Source organism: Erinaceus europaeus, chromosome 9 (genome assembly GCF_950295315.1).
Source record: "Erinaceus europaeus chromosome 9, mEriEur2.1, whole genome shotgun sequence".
Taxonomy (NCBI): Eukaryota; Metazoa; Chordata; class Mammalia; order Eulipotyphla; family Erinaceidae; genus Erinaceus; species Erinaceus europaeus.
In genome coordinates, this window is record NC_080170.1 from 67491758 (window position 1) to 67500380 (window position 8623).

An 8623-nucleotide genomic window follows, 5' to 3' on the forward strand; every position below is an offset into this window, starting at 1 on the left:
TTTCTTTATAGAACTATTGCTGTCATAGGGGTATGGTTCTCTATCTCCCCAAGATAGTTGTGGGAGTCAGTATACTTCTTCCTCCACTGTTGTATGCTTTACATTGGGTTGTTCTATGCTCTCCCCCTGCCAAGAAAATTGGTTCAGTCCTGCTAGTTTTTGCGGGCCCGCTTGTCCCCACCCCAAGGAACCCTGAGAGAGTCCCAGAGTTCCAGAGTTCCAGAGTTAGAGAGTTCTTGGTGCCGCTGCGGGGGAAGGAGGCAGGAGAGTTCTGTTTGGTGATTAGTTTGGTTTAGTTTATGAATCGTTGTTCCTGAATAAAGAAATACAGCTTCTCTGCCCAGCCGTGTGTCTTCGAGTCTCTGTTACCTGCCCGTGAAGCTAGCCTGGCCAGCTGGAGCCTCCGAATTTTAACAACACTCCACCAAACCATTAACCTCCAGCTTTGGGTTGGAGTTCCCCTATCTAAACCTTTCCCCAGACAACCTAAGCCCATGGTGATGAGTCTCTTCTCTGTTGTTTTCTTTTCCTTTCCATTTATTTATTTATTTATTTGGACAGAGAGGGAGTGAAAAGGACCACAATACAGAAGCTTCCTTCACTGTGATGGGAGCCAGGCTCGAACCTGGGCCTCACATATGACAAAGCAGTTCACTATCCAAGTGAGCTATTTCACCAGCTCTGGGTCTCATTTTCAAGCTCTTCTCTTTTGTCCTCTTCCACATCCTCCTTTCTTCTTGTTCAAGACTTCCAATTACAGGCTGGTAGGTCGTTCTCTTGGATAGTTTACTTGCTGGGTCATGGGTATGACCCAGATTAGAACTTGGCCCCCAGGAGTTGGGCGTTAGCACAGCAGGTTAAATGCAGATGGCGCAAAGTGCAAGGACTGGCAAAAGGATCCTGGTTTGGGCCCCCAGCTCCCCACCTGCAGGGGAGTTGCTTCACAAGCGGTGAAGCAGGTCTGCAGGTGTCTGTCTTTCTCTTCCCCTCTCTGTCTTTCCCTCTTCTCTCCATTTCTCTCTGTCCTATCCAACAACAATGACAGCAATAACAACAACTACTACAACAATAAACAACAAGGGCAACAAAAGGGAATAAATAAATGTAAAAAAAAAATCTTAAAAAAAAAAGAACTTGGCCCCCACTCCACTGAAGGAAGCTTTGATGCTGTAGTGTCTTTCTTCTGTTTCAATTTTTCTATCTGAAAAAGTCAGCCTTGAGGCCCCAGTGACAACAATAAGTAAAAAGATCAATCAATCAATCAATACTTTAAATTCCTTTGAGGGCAGAGAACCTTTGAACTTGACAGGTTCCTGCATATCTCCCCATTTATATATTAATTGTTCGTTAATTTGCTAGAGCACTACTCTGCTCTGGTTTATGGTGATGCTGAGGACTGAACCTGGGACCTTTGGTGCCTTAGGCATCATCAGTATGCTGTCTCCCCAGCCTATCTTCCCATTTAGTGATACCTCAGTAATCCCAAATTTCTCCTATGATTCCACTTCCTGTACTCCTGTTGGAAGGAGATTGCAAGCCCAATGCAGTCAGGGAGAGCAGTTGTTATTTACATTCCCCACTAGCACCTAATAGGTGTTTGGTGAACAGTGCTTTAAGTAGGGTAGAACTGGAAGTAGGCTGTTGGCCCCAGAGCTGAGAGCAAAGGGTATGAGTGCAAAGATGAACCAATAGCAGAAAGTCACAGAACAGCACTGTTACAGGGATAAAAAAAAAAGTGTAGACATCTTCCTCCTTTACTTTCTTTTTTAATGTGGGTCTGGGGTACACAATCTGCTCTCTGGGATATATTTATATATTTTACTTCTTTAATGAGAGATGCAGAGAGAGTGACCAGAGAATTGCTCAGCTCTGGTTTATGGTGGTGCTGGGGATTGAACGTGGGAGCTTGCAACTTCAGGCATGAAAATTTTTTGCATAACCATTATGCTGTCTCCCCAGCCCTGTAATTTTTACTGAAAATGAGTTATGTCATTCAGGAAGTTTTCCTTACAAACAACCTGAGTATACTTAGAAATCGCTGTAAAACAGAAAATAGAAGCAGGAAGGCACTGGCATGAGTTAAAAAAAAAACAAATCGGGGGTCGGGCAGTAGCACAGTGGGTTAAGCGCACATGGCGTTAAGGATCCCAGTTCGAGCCCCTGGCTCCCCACCTACAGGTGGGTCGTTTAACAGGTGGTGAAGCAGGTCTGCAGGTGTTTATCTTTCTCTCCCCCTCTCTGTCTTCCCCTCCTCTCTCCATTTCTCTCAGTTCTATCCAACGACAGCAAAGACAACAACAATAATAACAACAACAATGACAATAATCAACCAGGGCAACAAAAGGGAAAACATAGCCTCCAGGAGCAGTGGATTCATAGTGTACGTAGGCACTGAGCCCCAGCAATAACCCTGGAGGAAAAAAAAAATCAGGTGGTCTGGTGGTAGCCGTGGGCTAAGCACATGTGGCGCAAAGTGCAGGGACCCGAGTGAGGGTTTCAATTGAGCTCCCGGCTCCCCACCTGCAGGGGAGTCACTTCACAGGCCGTGAAGCAGGTCTGCAGGTGTCTATCTCCCCTCCACACCTGCGTCTTCCCTTCCTCTCTCCATTTCTCTCTGTCCTCTCCAATGACATCAGTAGCAACAACAATAACTACAGCAACAATAAAAGCAACAAGGACAACAATAAATAAATAAATAAATAAATAAATAAATAAATATTAAAAAAAATTTTTTTTTTAAAAGGATCCCAGTTGGAGCCCTGGCTCTCCACTTGGGGGGGGGGGGTGGCTCGTTTCATAGGAAGTAAAGCAGGTCTGCAGGTGTCTTTCTCTCCCCCTCTCTATCTCCCCTCCTCTCTTGATTTCTCTCTGTCCTATCCAACAACAACAACTATGACAACAACAATAATAATAACAAGGGCAACAAAGTGGGAAAAAATGGCCTCCAGGAGTAGCGGATTCGGATTCGTAGTGCAGGCACCGAACCCCAGCAATAACCCTGGAGGCAAAAACAAAAACAAAAAAACAGCTCTGCTGGGGAGTTAGCTCAATGTGACAGAGCATAGGATTAGCACTGCTGAGGCCCTGAAGGCCCTAGATTCAATCCCTGGTACTACTGTAAACCAAAGCTGAGTATTGATCTGGTCTATTTCTCTCTCTACCTCTCTCCCTGATAAAAATAAACAGTGTTGATGGGAAGACAGCATAATGTTTATGCTAAATGTTTTTGTGCCTTAAGTTAAAAAAAGAAAATAAAAAAAACTTATAGTAGTCTGGGTGCATGGGGCTTAAAAGTTCTAAGTTCAATCCTCAACATTATATGTACCAGAGTGATGCTCTGGTTCTCTCTCATTTATTATTTTTTTCATGCTAATAAACAAATCTTTGAAAAGTAAGTAAGGGTGGTCTGGGAGGTGGTGTAGTGATAAAGCTTTGGACTCTCAAGCATGAGGTATCGAGTTTGATCCCCGGCAGCACATGTGCCAGAGTGATGTCTGGTTCTTTCTCTGTCCTCCAGTTTTTCTCATAAATAAATTAAAAATATAAAAAAAGATATAAAAAGTAAGGAAGCAATACTTTATTTATTCCCTTTTGTTGCCCTTGTTGTTTTATTGTTGTAGTTATTATTGTTGTTATTATTGATGTCGTCATTGTTGGATAGGACAGAGAGAAATGGAGACAGGAGGGGAAGACAGGGGGAGAGAAAGATAGAAACTTGCAGACCTGCTTCACCTCCTGTGAAGTGACTACCCTGCACGTGGGGAGGAGGGGGCTGGAACTGGGTTCCTTATGCCGGTCCTTGAGCTTTGTGCCACCTGCGCTTGACCCGCTGCGCTACCGCCCAACTCCTGGAAGCAATACTTTTAAGGAAAATATTAGTTTATTAATTAAGGAGAGAGAGAACCATGTCATCACCCTGAGATACTAGGGATCAAACTCAGGTCCTCGAGCCTGAGCATTCAGTGCTTTACCTACCACACTATTTCTGAGGCCACAACAAACAAGTCTTTAAAACATAGATGCAGCTAACAGCTGGAGAAGTGATTCACTTGGTAGAATGCAGGACTTGCATGAGTGGGGCTGGATTCCTGGCACTGCTTATATGGTGCTCTTGTTTTTTCCTCAGAAAACAAATGCATCCTTAAAAATAAATAAAGAGGGGAGTTGGCGGTAGCACAGCAGGTTAAGCACGTGGCTCAAAGTGCAAGGACTGGCTTAAGGATCCCGGTTCAAGCCCCCAGCTCCCCACCTGCAAGGGAGTCGCTTCACAGGCGGTGAAGCAGGTCTGCAGGTGTCTATCTTTCTCTCCCCCTCTCTGCTTTCCCCTCTTCTCTCCATTTCTCTCTGTCCTAACAATGACATCAATAACAACAACAATAACTACAACAACAATAAAAAACAACAAGGGCAACAAAAGGGAAAATAAATAAATATATAAATTAAAAAAAAAAAAAAAAAAGAGGATAAAACAACAAGGGCAACAAAAAAAGTGTGGGGGAGAATAGTCTCTAGCAGCAGTGGATTAGTGGTGCAGGCACCAAGCCCCAGCAATAACCCTGGAGGCAAAAATAAATAAATAAGTACATAAATACATAAAGAGGTGGTTATGAGAGGAAAGGGTGGGGTGGGGCACAGAACTGTGGTGGTGGGTGTAGTGTGAAACTCTGTATCTTTGTAATTTTATGACTTTGTAAACCATTATTAAATCACTAACAAAAGTAAAAACAGAAATAAAGTGATGTAACAGAACTTTTAAAAATATTTATTTTCCCTTTTGTTGCCCTTGTTGATTTTATTGTTGTTGTAATTGATGTTATCATTGTTAGATAGGATAGAGAGAAATGGAGAGAGGAGGGGAAGACAGAGGGGGAGAGAAAGATAGACATCTGCAGACCTGCTTCACCACCTGTGAAGGGACTCATCTGCAAGTGGGAAGCCTGGCGCTCCAACTGGGATCCTTTTGCAGGTCCTTGCGCTTCGTGCCACATGCGTTTAACTCACTGCGCTACCGCCAGATTCCCGTAACAGAACTTTTATGACGTCATATGTCAATACTGTATCCACTAAAACTTGATGTAGTGCAGTCTAGGAGATGGTGTTATGTTGTTAAAATTCGGCGGTTCCAGCTGGGCGGGCTAGCTTCACGGGCGGGTAACAAAGACACCAGAGAGACATATGGCTGGTCAGGGAAGCTGTATTTCTTTATTCAGGAACAACGATTTATAAACTAAACCAAACTAATCACCAAACAGAACTCTGCTGTCTCTTTGTGGCGGCACAAGCACTCTCTCTAACTCTGTCCCTCTCCAACTCCGGAACTCTGGCACTCTGGAACTCTGGCCCTCTCCCGGGGTTCCCAGGGGCGGGGCCAAGCAGGCCCGTGAAACTAACAGGACTGATCCAATTCTCTTGGCGGGGGAGAACCAGAACCCAATGTAAAGCATACAACAGTGTTAGGCTCTCAAGCAAGAGTTGTTGAGTTCAATTCCTAGTGTTCTTTCTCCCTTCCTCCCTCTCTTTCTCATTGACAAATAAATCTATTAAAAAACTGATGCAAGTGCTGGGGGGTGGTGCACCTGATTAAATGCACACATTACCCGGCACAAGGGCCAGGTTCAAGCCCCTAGTCCTCAACTGCAGGGGAGAAGTTTCACAAGTGGTGAAACAGTGTAGTAGGTGTCTCTGTCTCCCCCCTTTTTTAAATCGTTGTGTGTGTGTTTTTCTTTATCTTTACTTTCTCTTTTTTAAATTGAACATCCATTAGTAGTCCAGCTTCCATGAGTGGCTGTGACCAGGAAGACAAGAGAGGGGACTAGGTGGTGTGTGGAGGGGGTCATCTCCACAACATTCCATTTACACACAGAACTAAGGAGCCCAGTCACTATTGTGGTTAGAAGCTGGCAGTGAGGAAAGGAGTGACAGGTAGGGAGTTGAGGGTTTGTTAAAAAAAACAAACAAACAGGGAGTCTGGCGATAGCACAGTGGGATAAGCACATGTGGAGCGAAGTGCAAGGACCCACATAAGAATCCTGGTTCACTTTAGCATGCTTCACTTCAGACTGTGTCCAGAGACTTTAGGTGTGGAATGACAACCCTTCAGCTTCATTACTCGGGTGAGACCTTTCCTTTCATAGTATTCTCTAATTCCATTCCAGGCGGTTCACTTCCTGACAAAATCCCAAAACCTAGATATAGACCAGTCCTGTGAGATAGAGCATATGTTCACACGTATCCATAAACTACTGCAAAATATATACCTGAAAGCAAAAGTACATAATAGTCTGCAGTGAGTACCCCCAACACTTCATCTGCACTATTCCAGCCTTTAGGTCCATGATTATTCAACAGTTTGTTTGGCTTTGTATGTTAACTCTCTTTTCAGCCACCAGGTTCCAGATGCCAGCATGATGCTGACCAGACTTCCTTGAACAGACAACCTCACCAATGTGTCCTGGAGCTCCACTTCCCCAGAGCCCCATCCTACTAGGGAAAGAGAGAGGCAGCCTGGGAGTATGGATAGACCATTCAATGCCCATGTTCAGTGGGGAAGCAATTACAGAAGCCAGACCTTCCACCTTCGCATCCCACAATGACCCTGGGTCCATACTCCCAGAGGGATAAAGAATAAGGAAAGCTATCAGGGGAGGGGATGGGATACCGAGATCTGGTGGTGGGAATTGAGTGGAGTTGTACCCCTCTTGTCCTTTGGTTTTGTTAATGTCTCCTTTAAAAAAAAATCCCGGTTCCAGGCCCCGCTCCCCATCTGTAGGGGAGTTGCTTCACAGGTGGTGAAGCAGGTCTGCAGGTGTCTTTCCTCCTCTCTGTCTTCCCCTCCTCTCTCCATTTCTCTCTGTCCTATCTAACAACGACGACATCATCAACAACAATAATAATAACTACAACAACAAGGGCAACAAAAGGGAAAATAGGGAGACGGGTGGTGGCGCAGTGGGTTAAGCGCACATGGCACAAAGCGCAGGGACCAGTGTAAGGATCTGGGTTGGAGCCCCCGGCTCCCCACCTGCAGGGGAGTCGCTTCACAAGTGGTGAAGCAAGTCTGCAGATGTCTATCTTTCTCTCCCCCTCTGTCTCCCCTCCTCTCTCCATTTCTCTCTGTCCTATCCAACAACGACAGTATCAATAACAACAACAATAATAACTACAACAATAAAACAAGGGCAACAAAAGGGAATAAATATAAAAGATAAAAATAAAAAATAAAAGCAGTTTGGGACGGCCAGAACCGTTAGGGCTGAAGGGAAGGGGAGGGCAAGGGGTAGGGGGCTGTTTCTCAGCTGGGTGAAGGGGTGTGCCACCTCCTGCTAGGTCCTTCCCAACCCCTCTGGTCTGGCAGGAAGGGGGCAGCCTAAAACCGCAAGGGGCAGGTCAGGTCTGGGGCTGCCTGATGGTCCAAGCAGGGGCTGAAGGGCTCACAGAGGCTTGCCTGTCAACTCTCCTCCTATCTCTCCCTTATCTTTTGATTCCTCTCTATCTCTATCAAAAATAAATAGCTTTTTAAAAATCTTTAAAAAAAAGTTGATGCAGTGGCATAAACATTAGCAGAAAATCAGCATGCCACTACAGTCTATAGAGCTAGGGGTTAGTTAACACTGATTAGTCATTATGAGTGAGATAAGCATGTCTGAAAGTGAGATAAGCATGTCTGAAACTCATGTGTGCAAAGGACTGGAGTCACTACTTGGTGGTCAGTTTTTGTTTCTTGGGTGTGTTGGGTATAGGTGTGTTCACAGATCACCCTGAGATGAGACTACTTTTCCTGCCTGTAATGACTCATGGCCTCTCTGCCCTCTTTTCCTTTCTTTTCTGTGCACCCCATCACCCTGTAGCTAGGGAGAGATCCTGGCCCTCTCCTCTCCTCCACAGTAACAAATGCTTTTTTAGGTGTGTGTGTGTGTGTAGGGGGTTGGGGGGGTGGGTGATAACAGCATAATAGTTATGCAAAAAGATTTCATGTCTGAAACTCCAAAGTCTCAAGTTCAATCCTCCATACCACCATAAACCAGAGTTGGAGAGTGTTTTGTAAAGAATAAATAAGTAAATAAAATAAAAGAAAGAAAAACAAGTACTTCCACTTGCCAAAGGAAGGGATCCAAAGCATGACAGTTATGCAGACTTTCATGCCTGAGGCACTAAAGGTCCTGGGTTCAATCCCCAGCACCACCAGAAACCTGAGTTTAGCAAAGCTATGGTTAAAAAACAAACAAAAAACAAAAACAAACAAACAAAAAACACGGGAGCGCAACGGGTTAAGCGCAGGTGGCGCAGTGTAAGGACCGGCATAAGGATCCTGGTTTGAGCCCCTGGCTCCCCACCTGAAGGGGAGTCACTTCACAAGCGGTGAAGCAGGCCTACAGGTGTCTATCTTTCTCTCCCCCTCTCTGTCTTTCCCTCCTCTCTTCATTTCTCTCTGTCCTATCCAACAACGATGACATCAATAACAACAACAATAAAACAAGGGCAACAAAAGGGAATAAATAAATATTAAAAATTAAAAAAAAGTAATAATGGAAGGAACCCAGGGGCTTCCAGACCTTCACATTCTATACACCCTACGCCAGCCTCTCCCTCTAGTTCTTCCTTGTTGTTTCTCTGGCTCCGTCCA